At 41.7% G+C, this 16,111-nt stretch overlaps 1 pseudogene; it reads left to right on the top strand.

Moving 5' to 3' along the window:
• The first annotated feature begins 1,809 nt into the window (after nt 1–1,809).
• Nucleotides 1,810–16,111, top strand: part of LOC116649666 — a 24,228-nt pseudogene continuing 9,926 nt past the window's right edge.

The following is a 16,111-nucleotide window of genomic DNA, read 5'->3' as shown; positions in this document are numbered from 1 at the left end:
ACACACACACACACACACACATAATTTGCTTACTGCTTGTCTGACTCACCAGGATGAACAGGGACTTTGCTCATTGCTGTTTGTCCAATGCCAAGAATGGTACCTGGCTGGAAATAAGTAAATATTTATTTGTCTTTTATAAAGAAACGTGTATCAATTCTCAATAAATATTAGCTGGATAAATGAATGAACATCTCTGGCAAGCACTTTAGCTTGATCATCTCACCAAAGGTCACAGCACAGTCCCTCTCAAAGTGTCCTTTTCCATATTATGAATCCATTTCCTCAACACTTCCTAAGCACCTGCTATATTCCGGGTACTGCATGACATGGAGACGTCAGCAAGTGGTAAGAAGTCAAAGGCAGTTAGCAGCCCATACTTGCAAATGGGAAAAGACTTAGAGTGGTTTGATTGAATTTTATTGTCACAATAAAATTATATGATATTAAAGCATTAATTGAGTCCCCCTAACAAGAGAGTTAATATCAATTTCATCTTATTCTAAATGATTGCAACTTATTACGTTAAAAACATTATTTACTTAAATACCTCCTTTGAAATTAAAAAATATTCTGATTATTTCTCCAACCCCTGAGTTAAAGAGAACAAGCTGCAATAGCCCTGTAGAAGGAGCAAGTTTCAAAACAGGTTGTATGTCAGCTCTCAGATGGCTCCTGACCCCGTGTAGAACTGAATGAGACCCTCCGAATTCCACCCATGATGGAATACACAGCATATGTGACCAGGGCTTGAAGCTCCCAGACGCTTCAGCTCTTCACTGGCTCTGCCAGGTGAGGTAACCTTTGTCCCCTGGTGAATGAGCTTCTTCCAGGCAAGAGGCAGCATCATCATTATCAGGGTATGCTCAGTACCAAGCACAATACCTGGCACGCAGTAAGCACTCAATAAATGGCTGTTGAAATCCAAACCGTCCTCTCCATTCCCACAATCATTGTCCTAGTTTCAAGCATTATCATCTCTCACCTGCATTATTGCAAGAATCTGCTGAGTGGCCTTTGTCCAGTCTTCCTTTCCCCAAGCGCCCGCCACACTGCCAGCACAATCGTGTACTAAAGAGTCGCCAGGGACTCCCCATGACAGGAAACAGGCATGAAGGCTTAAACCTTCCCTTTTCAGGGGGGCCTGGGTGGCTCAGTCGTTAGGCGTCTGCCTTCAGCTCAGGTCGTGATCCCGGGGTCCTGGGATTGAGCCCTGCATCAGGCTCCTTGCTCAGGGGGAAGCCTGCTTCTCCCTCTCCCACTCCCCCTGCTTGTGTTCCCACTGTCAGTGTCTCTCTCTCTCTCTGTCAAATAAACAAAATCTTTAAAAAAAAAAAACCTTCCCTTTTCGTTTCACCCACTTCTATCTCATCTCCTATTTCCACCAACTAGGAATGGGCAGCCAATTCCCTAGCTGCCCTGAACTACCACAGGTCCCTGAATATACTTTGTGCTCTCCAGTGTTTGTCTTTGAGTAGAATAGCCTTTATCTGGAGGCCTCCTACTCATGCTTCAAAACTCAGTTCAAATTAAATCTGCTCTGAGAAAACTTCCAAGACGATCTTAGTCAAAACTTAACCTCACCCACTCCTTTGCTTTGTGTTCTCTTAGCCCTTTCCTTAAATCTCCATTTGGGTATTTAAAATCTTACTCTACAAACGTGTATGTGCAAGAAGTGATATGTGTTCTTGTTTTCTGTCATTAATTGTAACTTCAAGCCACCTCCCCAAAGGCTGGTGGAAATCTGTCACTGTGAGCTCTCCTACTCCTAGGCTTTAGGATTTCACAAGGACCTGGGGTACCACGATTATGGAGGAAGAACCCCTTTATTCTCAGATTGTCCTAGATAACTGTCAGTGTCCAAGCCTGCTGCTTGGTATCCCTAGCTCCTCTGCCTCTTTCTGGGTAAGAGTCTGCCAAGGCTGGATGATCCAGACCTTTGGGGCACTGGGTCCCCATTCTCCTCTGTGTCTTTGCCACACCAAGGAACTGCAGACCTGGGAGCCCACAGGCCTTATTGCTTCTGCTTCTACTTCTTCCTCCTAACATAACCTCCAACCTGAGAGGGGGTTCTAGGGACAGGCAGTTAACCTACATGAGTGGTGTTGGTTAAGTGGAAGACCATAGGGAACTATAGGGACCACAGGAAACGGGGTTGTAAACCCTTACAAGAGGCAGACATCACTCGGCTCCAACTAATTGTAGCCAGATGAAAATGCAGCCCAGGATCACCAGGCCATCCAGTTTTTCCAGGAGAGGCTAAAATCTGCATTTTAAGGTAAAATCTACTTTCAAATGTTGTCAACCATTTTTAACAACTTCAAAACACTATTCATTACAAACGAAGCATACCTGTAAAAGTCTTAGCCCGGAGAAGGTCACTTCAAGACCTCTGCTTTACAAGAGGCCTGGTGGGAGGTTTTCTTCAAGCATTTAACCCCAAACTTCCCTGACGCAGATAGCCCTGAAGGCATTCTTGAAAACAGGTGGAGGGGAAGCTACAAGGAGAGCAGACACAGATTAATGTCTCAGTAAATTACCCTGTCACACTGGGACTTTCCACATTGTATTGTAATTAATTGTGTGTGTCTCCCACACCTGGTGGCCCAAACCCTGCCACTCAGGCTGGCACCACCTCCAGCCTCCGCTCGGCGCTTGGCCCTCGCTGCTGTGTGTCAGACTGTTTACTTGTTCTGAGCTCCTTCTCCAGTTTCTTTTATGACCCTCCCAGACCTCTCTCTCCCACTTACCTCAAGACCTCTGCTTGCCTCCAGACTCCTCACTCTCAGAAAAACTCCTGCTTCATCAAGAGAATTCAGCCCATTGCACATAATATCCCCAAACCCTCAACTCTTCCTGCCTTCTTCCTCCCACACCCTCGCTCCCCTTCCTACCACAGCAAAAGGAGAGGTGGCCCTCCTGCTCAGAGCCGACCCTTTCCTTTGTGTCATCCATAGTGCAGTAAAACCACCTAGGGGCGTCTGCGGGGCTCAGTTGGTTAAGCAGCCAACTCTTGATTTCAGCTCAGGTGCTGATCTCAGGGTCGTGGGATGGAGCCTCTGTTGGGCTCCACGCTCAAGGAGGAGTCCGCTTCAGGATTCTCTCTCCCTTTGCACCTCCCCCTGCTCACTTGCACGTGCTCTCTCTCTCTCTAAAATAAATAAATAAATCTTAAAAAACAAAACAAAACAAAACTATCTTTTAAAACTCCTCTATTCTGTTCATGCTGTAAATCTAGATCTCTGTTAAGGGAGCTGTGTTACTACCTCATGAAGGTATTCCTGGAGCCCAGCACACCGCTAGGGACAGGGAAGATGCCCCATAAACACGTATTAAATAAATGCCTTTTTTATTGGGGGGCTGTACCATGGTTCCTAAAAAATTGTCTAGAGACATAAGACAACTGCTGACACCTGATGCTTTGTAGGTTATTAATCTAGAGAAAGTAGTTTCCCCTGACTCTGAACGTGGGCTAAATTTGGAGGAGCTAATCCAGGAGGGAATGTAGCTGGCAGGCTAGGGAGTTTCTCCTGGGTCAGGTTGGTGCCATCCAGCTGTGAGTTTGCTGTATTAATACCTCCTATCTGTCTTCTCTGGTTACTGCTGGTGAGGCTGGCCTTTGGCACTTGCTGAGGGGAGCAAGGGGGAAGCCTCCATGACCAAGGTGTCACGTTGCTCTCTGTCCCCTCAGGTTCCACCCAAAGACACCACTAACTTCATTAGCAGATTATCTTGGGGAAAGACAATAAGCACCAAGCCTTCTCATTCCTTGTTAGGTTTCAAAACATTTTTTCTCTTCCCTTTTCCTCTAAATTTCAAACTTTTTAATTTTTTTTAATACTCTGATGGTATTTTATTTTATTTTTTTTTTTAATTTTATTTATTTATTTAACAGAGAGAGAGAGACAGCGAGAGAGGGAACACAAGCAGGGGGGAGTGGGAGAGGGAGAAGCAGGCTTCCCACCGAGCAGGGAGCCCGATGTGGGACTCGATCCCAGGACCCTGGCATCATGACCTGAGCTGAAGGCAGACGCTTAACGACTGAGCCACCCAGGCGCCCTCTGATGGTATTTTAAATCTATATAAATCATCTAACTATATTTACCTTTAATCCTACTCTCATGTTTTAAACAAGTATCTCATATCCTATTTTCTATCTTCCTTATTACCCTGCAGGCTTTCAACCTTTTCTTATTTTTGAATAATTTTTATCTGTTTAAAATTATTTTATAACTGACTTCCTTTTTATTTTAATTTTAACAAATTACTTTAACCTTCTGGTTTCCTTTTGAATTTTATTTTCTTGGTCTAATCTTCCTTCAGCTTATTTTATAGCCCATGTTGTACTTTTGTTTTATGAGTTTTTATAGTCCTCCTGGTTTAAAATCTTGCCTTACTATTTCTTCAAGATTTTCTTATTTCTCAGTTTTCAGCTTTTAATTGCTTGTAAGTCTTCCAGAATCCTTTGGCACCACATTTTAATCTTTAGTCTCTCTTCCCTTTCTTTTTTTGGCACTATAACTTTTTTACCTTTTCTCTTATTTATTATCTGTCAGTTTAAATAATGACTTGTAAGCCACACACTGAAATTATGAAAACTTCTCTGCCCCTCCCCCCTTCCTGCTAACCATTACTCTAAGTACATAATTTTTTTTGCATTCAGGCTGCTATTTGTTTTGTTTTTTGTTTTTTTGGATTTTTTTTTTTATTTATTCATTTGAGACACAGAGATACAGAGAGAGAGAGCATGAGCAGGGGAGAGGCAGAGGGAGAGGGAGAAGCAGGCTCCTCACTGAGCCAGGAGCCTGACGCGGGGCTCGATCCCAGGACCCTGGCATCATGACCTGAGCCGAAGGCAGACGCTTAACCATCTGAGCCACCCAGGCGCCCCATCATGCTGCTTTTTGGCATAGCATTCTATGCAATCTTTATTCTTATATTGTATATTTTGAAATCTATGGTTTCTAATTGTTTTAATTTCTTTTGGTTGCAAGGAACAAGCTAATTCCAGTTACCTCAGCTGATGGGCATTTTCCTGTAGGAATGAATGTGTGAAAGGGCAAGCAGAAGTCTCAGCCACTGTGTAAGCCAGGCCTCACGCCAGTCCTACATGGAGCCCCCATGGAGGAGCTAGAACTGATGTAGATTTGGGCCTCATGGGCACTAGAATGACAACAAGAAAAGTTCGGAAGCCAAGGCAATATCAATGTGGGAATCTTCATTTTATACTTTATTAATACAGGTAACCTAACTAAATCTGGATTTCGAAGATTAAAAAGAGAATCAGATGGTCATCCAGGAAGAAGAGTCAAGCCCCCCAAAAGGCCAAAAAAGGTCAAGTTCAGGTAGCTTCAGATTCCTCCCCAGCAGTATTCTCTAGGGAACACAGAGGAGTTAGGTTTATACCTTTGCTGTTCGGAAATGTGGTTCATGCACCAGCAGCACTGGTATCACCTGGGAACTTCTCAGAAATGCAGGACCTCGGTTGCTATTCCTGCCATTCCATATCAACTGAGTCAGAATCTGCATGTGACCAGATTTGGAAGTGATTCCCATACACATTCTGAGGGAACAAAAACGTGATACAGGTTTTAAAAGCCCACCCAAGGGGCGCCTGGGTGGCTCACTCAGTTAAGCGTCTGCCTTCGGCTCAGGTCATGATCCTGGGGTCCTGGGATCGAGCCCCGCATTGGGCTCTCTGCTCGGCAGGAAGCCGGCTTCTCCCTCTCCCTCTCCCACTCCCCCTGCTTGTGTTCCTGCTCTCCCTATCTCTCTCTCTGTCAAATAAATAAATAAAATCTTAAAAAAAAAAAAAAAAAGCCTACCCAAGGAGTCTCTAGTGTAGAGACAACAAGTTCTCAAATCTGAAAGAATAAAGCAGTGGTTCTCTTTGACCCTTGCTTGCAACTTCCCTTGGACTTTTTTTCCTCCTAAGAGAGCCTGTTTGTATAATTTCTCTGAGATTGGAGATATTGACTTGTCTGCACATTAGGACCATTTGAGAATTTTTTAAAATACTGTTGCATGGATCATACTCTTAGAGAACCTGATTGAATTGGTCTGGGATGATCGCCCATAGTCACTGGTTTTTCAGAAACTCTCAGGTCATTACAATAGGTGGCCAAGGTTGCAAGTCATTGACTCAAGGGAAAACAAGCCCAAAAACCCTCCTTGAAAGAACTACTGAAAGATGAACCCCAGACAACAAAGAAATGAATCAAAATAAAGAGCTCAGGAATGAAGAAGCTGTGGTGAGAGGTAGTTATTTAATTGATTTAAGAATAAACTACAACTAAATAACTTGGAATTTTGGTTAGAGAATATCATGATTGGCACTTTAGGAGGCAAATCTGGTATTGTCTCCCCCCTAAATTTCTATTTATGCTTGGTGCACTCTCTCACCAAATCATTATTTCCTGGGTTTTAGCTCATTAGTGATTGTTGCTCCATGTTCCTCCTTCTGCCCACCTGACTCCTGGCAGGTATCAGTGATGAATCTAGATGAAGTGTATGTGGGGATTTATCACACTGCTTTTGTATCTTTCTTAGAAGTTTGAAATGTTTTCAAAATAAAAAGTAAACAAACCATCCCTTGCATGAGGACTAGACTTAGTGATTCACATCAAAGTTAGAGTATGGAAAGAAAAAAGAGTACAGTGAAGAAACCTGGCAAACACCACCTTAACCAAATGATTAAGGCTAGTATCACCAGTGGTAAGTCATTTAGATACCATGTGCCCACTGATATGTGATGAAAAGGTTTTCTCAATCAAAATTTATAACCAGATTTAAGAATTAATGGGTATCCTTAAATATACCTTTCCTTAAATACTTTTTTTTTTTTTTTTAAAGATTTTATTTATTTATTTGAGAGAGAGAATGAGACAGAGAAAGAGGGCATGAGATGGGGGAGGATCAGAGGGAGAAGCAGACTCCCTGCCGAGCAGGGAGCCTGATGTGGGACTCGATCCCGGGACTCCAGGATCATGACCTGAGCCGAAGGCAGTCGCCTAACCAACTGAGCCACCCAGGCGCCCCTTAAATACTTTTTTAAATTGGGTAAATACTAGCTTTTTCATTCTATGTCTACCTAGCTTAAGTAGAATCTATCTGTAGAGAAATTATGATGTGTGTTCATTTATCAATTTTATACTCCAGAGAAATATATAACATTTGTATAAAACAGTGACTTTTCTTTTTAAGTGTAGTTCTGTTTTAATCCAAATGCCAAGATTACTGAATTAATGTCATTCATACCATTTGAATGACATTTAGGATATCTTTATTTAAAATAATATTTAAAATATTAAGGCACTTACATACTTTTAAAAATATACACATATATACTTCATGTCATTAAGAAAGGAAAGAAGGAATTTTTCATTAAAAAATCTATTTGGCTTCTCTGGAATCATTCCTTCCCAGTTAGAAGGCAATAATAGGACTGTGGACTTTGGAGATTGACTATCTGGGTTCATCTTTTGGATTTAGTAGGAGTGTCTTCATCATAAGGTATTGTGCATATTGACACACATGTGTGCATTACATTTGGAGCAAACTGTGCTCACAGAGTAAAGGTCAGTAAGGAGCTAGACAAGCCTGGCACAGCAACAAACTTTGGAAAATATTGGTTATATCATTGTTTGTCCATTATTTTTAGATCTTGTTTGCTCAAATCAAAGAATCACTGGACTGGTGGCCCTTTGGGTGAAGTGTCTTCCCTACTCCAATCAGCTGGGACTATGAGAAAAGGTCCCATGCCCAGCACAGCTGCCCTTGTCATCAATTGCTGGGATCGGGGAAATTTTCATGCGAGGCCTTGAGCTTAGGAAGGATGGTCGGTGACACATATAACACCTTGCACTGCATTGGGTTTCAAGCAAACTCTGATCATAGGAGAGGGTGGATAATCCTGAATTGGGTTTTTAAATAAAGTTATTTGTTCTCCTGGGTAACTTGACTAAATTGTCATGATTTTAAATATGTTTAATGCTCCCCCCAAAGATATTCATGCCCTAATCCCTGAATCCTGTGAATAGGTTACCTTACATTGCAAAAGGAGCTTTGTAGATGTGATATAGTGAGATTATCCTAGATTATCCAGGTATGCCCAATCTAATCACATGAAATAACAAAAGTGGAGAATCTTTCCTGGTTCAGTGAGAGAGAAGAGAAGAAAGAAGAAAAACGAAAGCCTTGAAGTGGGAAAGGGGCTTACCGTGTCATTGCTGGCTTTGAAGATGGAGGCGGGGGGCCATGCTAAAGGATGTGGGAAGCCTCTAGAAGTGGGGAATGGCCCTCAGCTGAAAGCCAGCAAGGAAACAGAGACTTCAGTCCTACAATCACAAGGACTTACATTCTGTCAACAACCCAAATAAGTAGGAAATGGATCCTCCCCTAGAACCTTCACAAGGGAACGCAGACCACCAACACCTTGATTTTACTGAACTTCCAACTTGCATACTAAACTTCCAACCAACAGAACTGTAAGATAATAAATTTGTGTTGTTTTAAATCACTCTGTTTTTTGGTAATTTGTTATGGCAGCAGAGTTAAATGAATACAGCAGGTCTCATTGAGAAAGTAAAGTTTCAGCAAAGACTTGAAGGGAGTGAGAGAGGGAGCCATGAGGAAATCTGGAGGAAGAGCATTCCAGGTAGAGAGAACAGCAAGCGCAAGGGCCCTGAGTGAGGAGCATGTGTGAGGAACAACAAGGAGGTCTGCATGAGAGTGAGCAAGGAGGAGAATCATAGGAGATAACATCAGGTCAGGAGGGCTTGCCTTCTCTACTGTGACTGATTGTACATCCTACCCAAATTTAGAGAAAGATAACCACCTTGACCTTTTCTGATTGAGAACTTAGGCACAGGCCTCTCCCAACTACCCAATTCCACTTGTCTGAGTGGTCATTTGGAGCACCCTCATTGTTTGGTGCTCCTCTTTTTCCTGTTGGTGAAGGCCCACTCTTGTACCTGGCTAGGAATCCCCCAGATGGCCCAATTTCAAAGAACTGGTTATCAGGCTTGATGAGTTGGCTTGCCATGGTCGTGGCCACTTTGCAAGTCAGTGCGGCTCTATCCCTTTATAACCAGTAAACTCTGACACCAGCCTATGGAGACCAGGCTTCCTTTCCTGGAGAGCTGGCTGTGGGAAGAACGCTGATGTGCTGGTGTTCCTCACAGGACTGAGCATCAGTCTGCAAGACATCTCAAATTTTTAATACTCAACTCCCCTCCTCATGGAGGGGAGCCATTCATGGCTTCAGTCATTTTAATCTTTAATCTTTCTGGCTGGTAGGGAATATATATTTTGGTAGAGGTAAAGGTGAACCACTCATCTTTACACCTGTTAAGCACCAAGGCACTGTTATCAGGCACCCAAGGCTATGTTTCAGGAATCTTTTTCCTTCAGTTTTGATCTACGTCTACAATAAACTCGATGTGATCTGTCTTAACATTAACAGTTTCTGTCCAAGGCACGTGTGGGTGGTTTGGAGTGAATGACACCCCTCTCCTCACACAGGGGGGAGAATATGTGCTTTCCAGCTCACACAGACAACAAAGTAATGAAACCAGAATAGGGCAAAAAAGCCTTCTAATTTCTATTTTTGAATTTTTCCCCAAAGTTTCCATTTAGGATACTCCTGATGTCTTTACATTTCTTTTTCCTTTTTCTTTCTTTCTTTTTTTTAAAGTGATCTCTACCCCCAACATGGGACTCAAACTCATGACCCTGAGATCAAGGGTTGTGTGCTCTACCAACTGAGTCAGCCAGGCACCCCATACTTATATTTCTTAATCTTGATCGTGAAGTTATATTGATTATATTGACATCCAGGGTAGTTTATTGGGTTTTATTTGATTATTAATTTGGGTATTCCCAGTACCTAGTACCATGTCTGGCATTCAGGAAGTATTTTAAAAATTCGTTCATTCACCCATCACTCATTCATTCTTAAAATGAATGGCCCTTCTAAATTTTTTGTTTCTCCTATTGGAAATAGGTAAAATTTGGTGATGCTGACAGCTTATTATGTAGTTGAGGGGGAAAAATGCATTACCTTTTATTTCATGGATTGAAAATATTTTTTTAAGATTTTATATATTTATTCATGAGAGACAGAGAGAGCTAGCGAGAGGCAGAGGGAGAAGGAGGATCCCGAAAATATTTTTGAGGAAGTTTTATCTCATGACAACAATATACTCTACTTACATTATAAATCGACAGCAAATTAATTAGAGAAAGTTAAATAAATTTTACAATTGAACCTAAAGGGATTAACTGATTAAACATTTTGTTGGGGGGTGGAGCAAGATGGCGGAGGAGTAGGAGACCTGGATTTCGTCTGGTCCCAGGAATTCAGCTGGATAGGGATCAAACCATTCCGAACATCTACGAACTCAACAGGAGATCGAAGAAAAGAATAGCAACAACTCTCTGAACAGAAAAGCGACCACTTTCTGGAAGGTAGGACATGCGGAGAAGTGAATCTGAGGCGATATTCGGGAAGAAAGACGGCGGGGGGGGGGGGGCCTCCGTCAGCTGCTTCTGGCAAGTGATAGAGCCCCGGAGCACAAAATCGGAACTTTTAGAAGTCAGCTCCGCTGAGGAACGTCGCTCCAGCGGCTAAGTGGGGGGTGGAACCCTCACTGGGACAGTGTGGTCTCAGGACCCTCGGGGTCACAGAAAGACCGGTGGTCCCTGAGTGCAGCAGAGGTCCAAGGTATCAGAGTGGGGAAGCCGGCTGCAGAGACGGAGCCGAGGAGTGGGCTCTCAGCCCAGGGTTCCCATAAACCGTGATCCACGGCATAATCGGGCCACTGCTCCTCCAGCAGGGACCCAACAAGCGGCAGACCCGGGGAGACTCCCCTTCCTCCCCCAGGAGGAGCGGCGCAGGAGCGCACTGCAGGGATCTGCTGGGTTTGGAGACTCCACACAGGGTCATGTGCCAGAGATAGAGACACTCGGTCACAGGCCGGGTGAGCACGGAGTGTGGCTGGAGACTGGAGAGACGGGAGTGATTGACTGCTTTTCTCTGGGGGCGCACTGAGGACCGGGGCCCCGAGTTATCGGCTCCTCCAGGGCGGAGATTGGGAGGCCGCCATTTTCACTCTCGGCCTCCAAAGCTGTGTGGAAAGCTTGCAGGGAACAAAAGCTCCCCAGAGCAAACCCGAGCAGATAACTTAGCCTGGACCGGGCAAGGGCAGGGCAATTCCGCCTCCAGCAAAGACATTTGGGAACCATGGCAACAGGCCCCTCCTCCAGAAGACCAGTAAGAACAGCCAGCCAAGACCAAGTTTACCGATCAATGAGAACGGCAGAACTCCAGCACTAGGGGAATATAGCACATAGAATCCATAGCTTTTTTACCATGATTCTTTAGTCTTTCAAAGTTAATTTTTTTTAACTTTTTTTTTTTGAATTTTTCTTTTTCCCTTTCTCAACCAACATCTTATCAATCCCTTTTTAAAAAAACATTTTTATTTTTCATTTTTAGAGTCATATTCTATCCCTTCATAGTAGTTACCCTTATTTTTGGCATATATATATATATATATATATATATAAGTTGTTTTCTCTTTAAAATTTTGAGGTACAGTTTCTTCTAACAGATCAAAATATACCCTAAACCTCTAGTGTATGGCTTTGTTCTAGTCTCCTGCCTGATCACATTCTCTCCCTTTTTTTTTTCTTTTTTTAAAAATCCTCTTCTTTCTTTTTTCAAACAACTTCTTATCTTATCAATTCCTTTTATAAGATTTTTTATATTTTTCACCTTTATAGTCATACTCCATCCCTTCATCATATCAACCCTTATTTTTGTACACATATAAGTTTTTCTTTCTTTAAAATTTTGGGAGGCGCTTTCTTCTAACAGACCAAAATTCCCAAAATCTAGTGTGTGGCACTGATCTATGCACCAGCCTGATCATATTTGATAATATTCTGGTTTTTTTTGTTTTGTTCTGTTTTTGTTTGTTTTTATCTTTTTCTTTTTCTTTTTTCTTTCTTTCCCTTTCTTTTCCCCCAGTTTCCGGTCTTTTCTGATTTGTTTAGAGTATATTTTCTGGGGATGTTGTTACCCTGTTAGCATTTTGTTCTCTCATTCATCTATTCTCTTCTGGACAAAATGACAAGATGGAAAAAATCACCTCAACACAAAGAACAAGAGGTAGTACCGACTTCCAGGGACCTACTCAATACGGACATTAGTACAATGTCAGACCTAGAGTTCAGAATCATGATTTTAAAGATACTTGCTGGGCTTGAAAAAAGCATGGAAGTTATTAGAGAAACCCTTTCTGTAGAAATAAAAGAACTAAAATCTAACCAAGTCAAAATCAAAAAGGCTATTAATGAGGTGCAATCAAAAATGGGGGCACTAACTGCTAGGATAAATGAGGCAGAAGAGAGAATCAGTGATATAGAAGAACAAATGATGGAAAATAAAGAAGCTGAGAAAAAGAGATAACTACTGGATCACGAGGGCAGAATTTGAGAGATAAGTGATACCATAAGACGAAACAACATTAGAATAATTGGGATCCCAGGAGAAGAAGAAAGGGAGGGGGGGCAGAAGGTATATTGGAGCAAATTATAGGAGAGAACTTCCCTAATTTGGGGAAGGAAACAGGCATCAAAATCCAGGCGGCACAGAGAACCCCTCTCAAAATCAATAAAAATAGGTCAACACCCCAACATCTAATAGTAAAACTTACGAACCTCAGAGACAAAGAGAAAATCCTGAAAGCAGCTGGGGACAAGAGATCTGTAACCTACAATGGTAGAAACATTAGATTGGCAACAGAGCTATCCACAGAGACCTGGCAGGCCAGAAAAGACTGGCATGATATATTCAGAGCACTAAACGAGAAAAATAGGCAGCCAAGAATACTATATCCAGCTAGGCTGTCATTGAAAATAGAAGGAGAGATAAAAAGCTTCCAGGACATACAGAAACTAAAGGAATTTGCAAACAGGAAACCAGCCCTACAAGAAATATTGAAAGGGGTCCTCTAAGCAAAGAGAGAGCCTAAGAGTAACGTAGACCAGAAAGGAACACAGACAATATACAGTAACAGTCACCTTACAGGCAATACAATGGCACTAAATTCCTATCTTTCAATAGTTACCCTGAATGTAAATGGGCTAAATGCCCCAATCAAAAGACACAGGCTATCAGATTGGATTAAAAAACAAGACCCATCGATACGCTGTCTGCAAGAGACTCATTTTAGACCCAAAGACACTCCCAGATTGAAAGTGAGGGGGTGGAAAACCATTTACCATGCTAATGGACACCAAAAGAAAGCTGGGGTGGGTTGGCAATCCTTATATCAGACAAATTAGATTTTAAACCAAAGACTGATATAAGAGATGAGGAAGGACACTATATCCTACTTAAAGGGTCTATCCAACAAGAAGATCTAACAATTGTAAATATCTATGCCCCTAACATGGGAGCAGCCAATTACATAAGGCACTTAATAACAAAAGCAAAGAAACACATTGACAGCAATACAGTAATAGTGGGGGACTTTAACACCCCCTCACTGAAATGGACAGATCATTTAAGCAAAAGATCAACGAGGAAATAAAGACTTTAAATGACACACTGGACCAAATGGACTTCACGGACGTATTCAGAACATTCCATCTCAAAGCAACAGAATACACATTCTTCTCTAGTGCCCATGGAACATTCTCCAGAATCGATCACATCCTAGGTCACAAATCAGGTCTCAACCAATACCAAACGACTGGGATTATTCCCTGCCTATTTTCAGACCACAATGCTTTGAAACTAGAACTCAGTCACAAGAGGAAAGTCAGAAAGAACTCAAATACATGAAGGCCAAAGAGCATCCTACTAAAGAATGAATGGGTCAACCAGGAAATTAAAGAAGAATTTAAAAAATTCATGGAAACCAATGAAAATGAAAACACAACTGTTCAAAATCTTTGGGATACAGCGAAGGCAGTCCTAAGAGGAAAGTATATAGCAATACAAGCCTTTCTCAAGAAACAAGAAAGGTCTCAAGTACACAACCTAACCCTACACCTAAAGGAGCTAGAGAAAAAACAGCAAATAAAGTCTAAACCCAGCAGGAGAAGAGAAATAATAAAGATCAGAGCAGAAATCAATGAAATAGAAACCAAAAGAACAGTAGAACAGATCAACAAAACTAGGAGCTGGTTTTTTGAAAGAACTAACAAGATCGATAAACCCCTGGCCAGACTTATCAAAAAGAAAAGAGAAATGACCCAAATCAACAAAATCATGAATGAAAGAGGAGAGATCACAACCAACACCAAAGAAATACAAACAATTATAAGAACATATTATGAGCAACTATATGCCAGCAAATTAGATAACCTGGAAGAAATGGATGCTTTCCTAGAGATGTATCAACTACCAAAACCAAACCAGGAAGAAATAGAAAACCTGAACAGACCTATAACCATTAAGGAAATTGAAGCAGTTACCAAAAATCTCCCAACAAACAAAAGCCCAGGGCCAGATGGCTTCCCAGGGGAATTCTACCAAACATTTAAAGAAGAATTAATACCTATTCTTCTGAAACTGTTCCAAAAAATAGAAATGGAAGGAAAACTTCCAAACTCGTTTTATGAGGCCACCATTACCTTGATCCCCAAACCAGACAAAGATCCCATCAAAAAGGAGAATTACAGACCAATATCCTTGATGAACACAGATGCAAAAATTCTCACCAAAATACTAGCCAATAGGATCCAACAGTACATTAAAAGGATTATTCACCATGACCAAGTGGGATTTATCCCTGGGCTGCAAGGTTGGTTCAACATCCGCAAATCAATCAACATGATACAATACATTAACAAAAGAAAGAACAAGAATCATATGATCCTCTCAATAGATGCAGAAAAAGCATTTGACAAAGTACAGCATCCTTTCTTGATCAAAACTCTTTAGAGTATAGGGATAGAGGGTACATACCTCAATATCATAAAAGCCATCTATGAAAAACCCACAGCAAATACCATTCTCAATGGGGAAAAACTGAGAGCTTTCCCCCTAAGGTCAGGAACACGGCAGGGATGTCCACTATCACCACTGCTATTCAACATAGTATTAGAAGTCCTAGCCACAGCAATGAGACAACAAAAAGAAATAAAAGGCATCTGAATTGGCAAAGAAGAAGTCAAACTCTCACTCTTTGCAGATAAAATGATACTTTATGTGGAAAACCCAAAAGACTCCACCCCAAAACTGCTAGAACTCATACAGGAATTCAGTCAAGTGGCAGGATATAAAATCAATGCACAGAAATCAGTGGCATTCCTATACACCAACAACAAGACAGAAGAAAGAGAAATTAAGGAGTCGATCCCATTTACAATTGCACCCAAAACCTTAAGATACCTAGTAATAAATCTAACCAAAGAGGCAAAGGATCTGTACTCAGAAAACTATAAAATACTCATGAAAGAAATTGAGGAAGACACAAAGAAATGGAAAAACGTTCCATGCTCATGGATTGGAAGAACAAATATTGTGAAGATGTCAATGCTACCTAGAGCAATCTACACATTCAATGCAATCCCCATCAAAATACCATCCACTTTTTTCAAAGAAATGGAACAAATAATCCTAAAATTTGTATGGAACCAGAAAAGACCCCGAATAGCCAGAGGAATGTTGAAAAAGAAAAGCAAAGCTGGTGGCATCACAATTCCGGACTTCCAGCTCTATTACAAAGCTGTCATCATCAAGACAGTATGGTACTGGCACAAAAACAGACACATAGATCAATGGAACAGAATAGAGAGCCCAGAAATGGACCCTCAACTCTATGGTCAGCTAATCTTTGACAAAGCAGGAAAGAATGTCCAATGGAAAAAAGACAGTCTCTTCAACAAATGGTGTTGGGAAAATTGGACAGCCACATGCAGAAGAATGAAACTGGACCATTTCCTTACACCACACACAAAAATAGACTCCAAATGGTTGAAAGACCTCAATGTGAGACAGGAGTCCATCAAAATCCTAAAGGAGAACACAGGCAGCAACCTCTTCGACCTCAGCCGCAGCAACTTCTTCCTAGAAACATCGCCAAAGGCAAGGGAA

This window comes from Phoca vitulina, unplaced genomic scaffold, assembly GCF_004348235.1.
Source record: "Phoca vitulina isolate PV1807 unplaced genomic scaffold, GSC_HSeal_1.0 scaffold49, whole genome shotgun sequence".
Classification (NCBI taxonomy): Eukaryota; Metazoa; Chordata; class Mammalia; order Carnivora; family Phocidae; genus Phoca; species Phoca vitulina.
The sequence above is the reverse complement of the archived record's forward strand: the minus strand, read 5'-3'. Positions and strand labels throughout refer to the sequence as shown.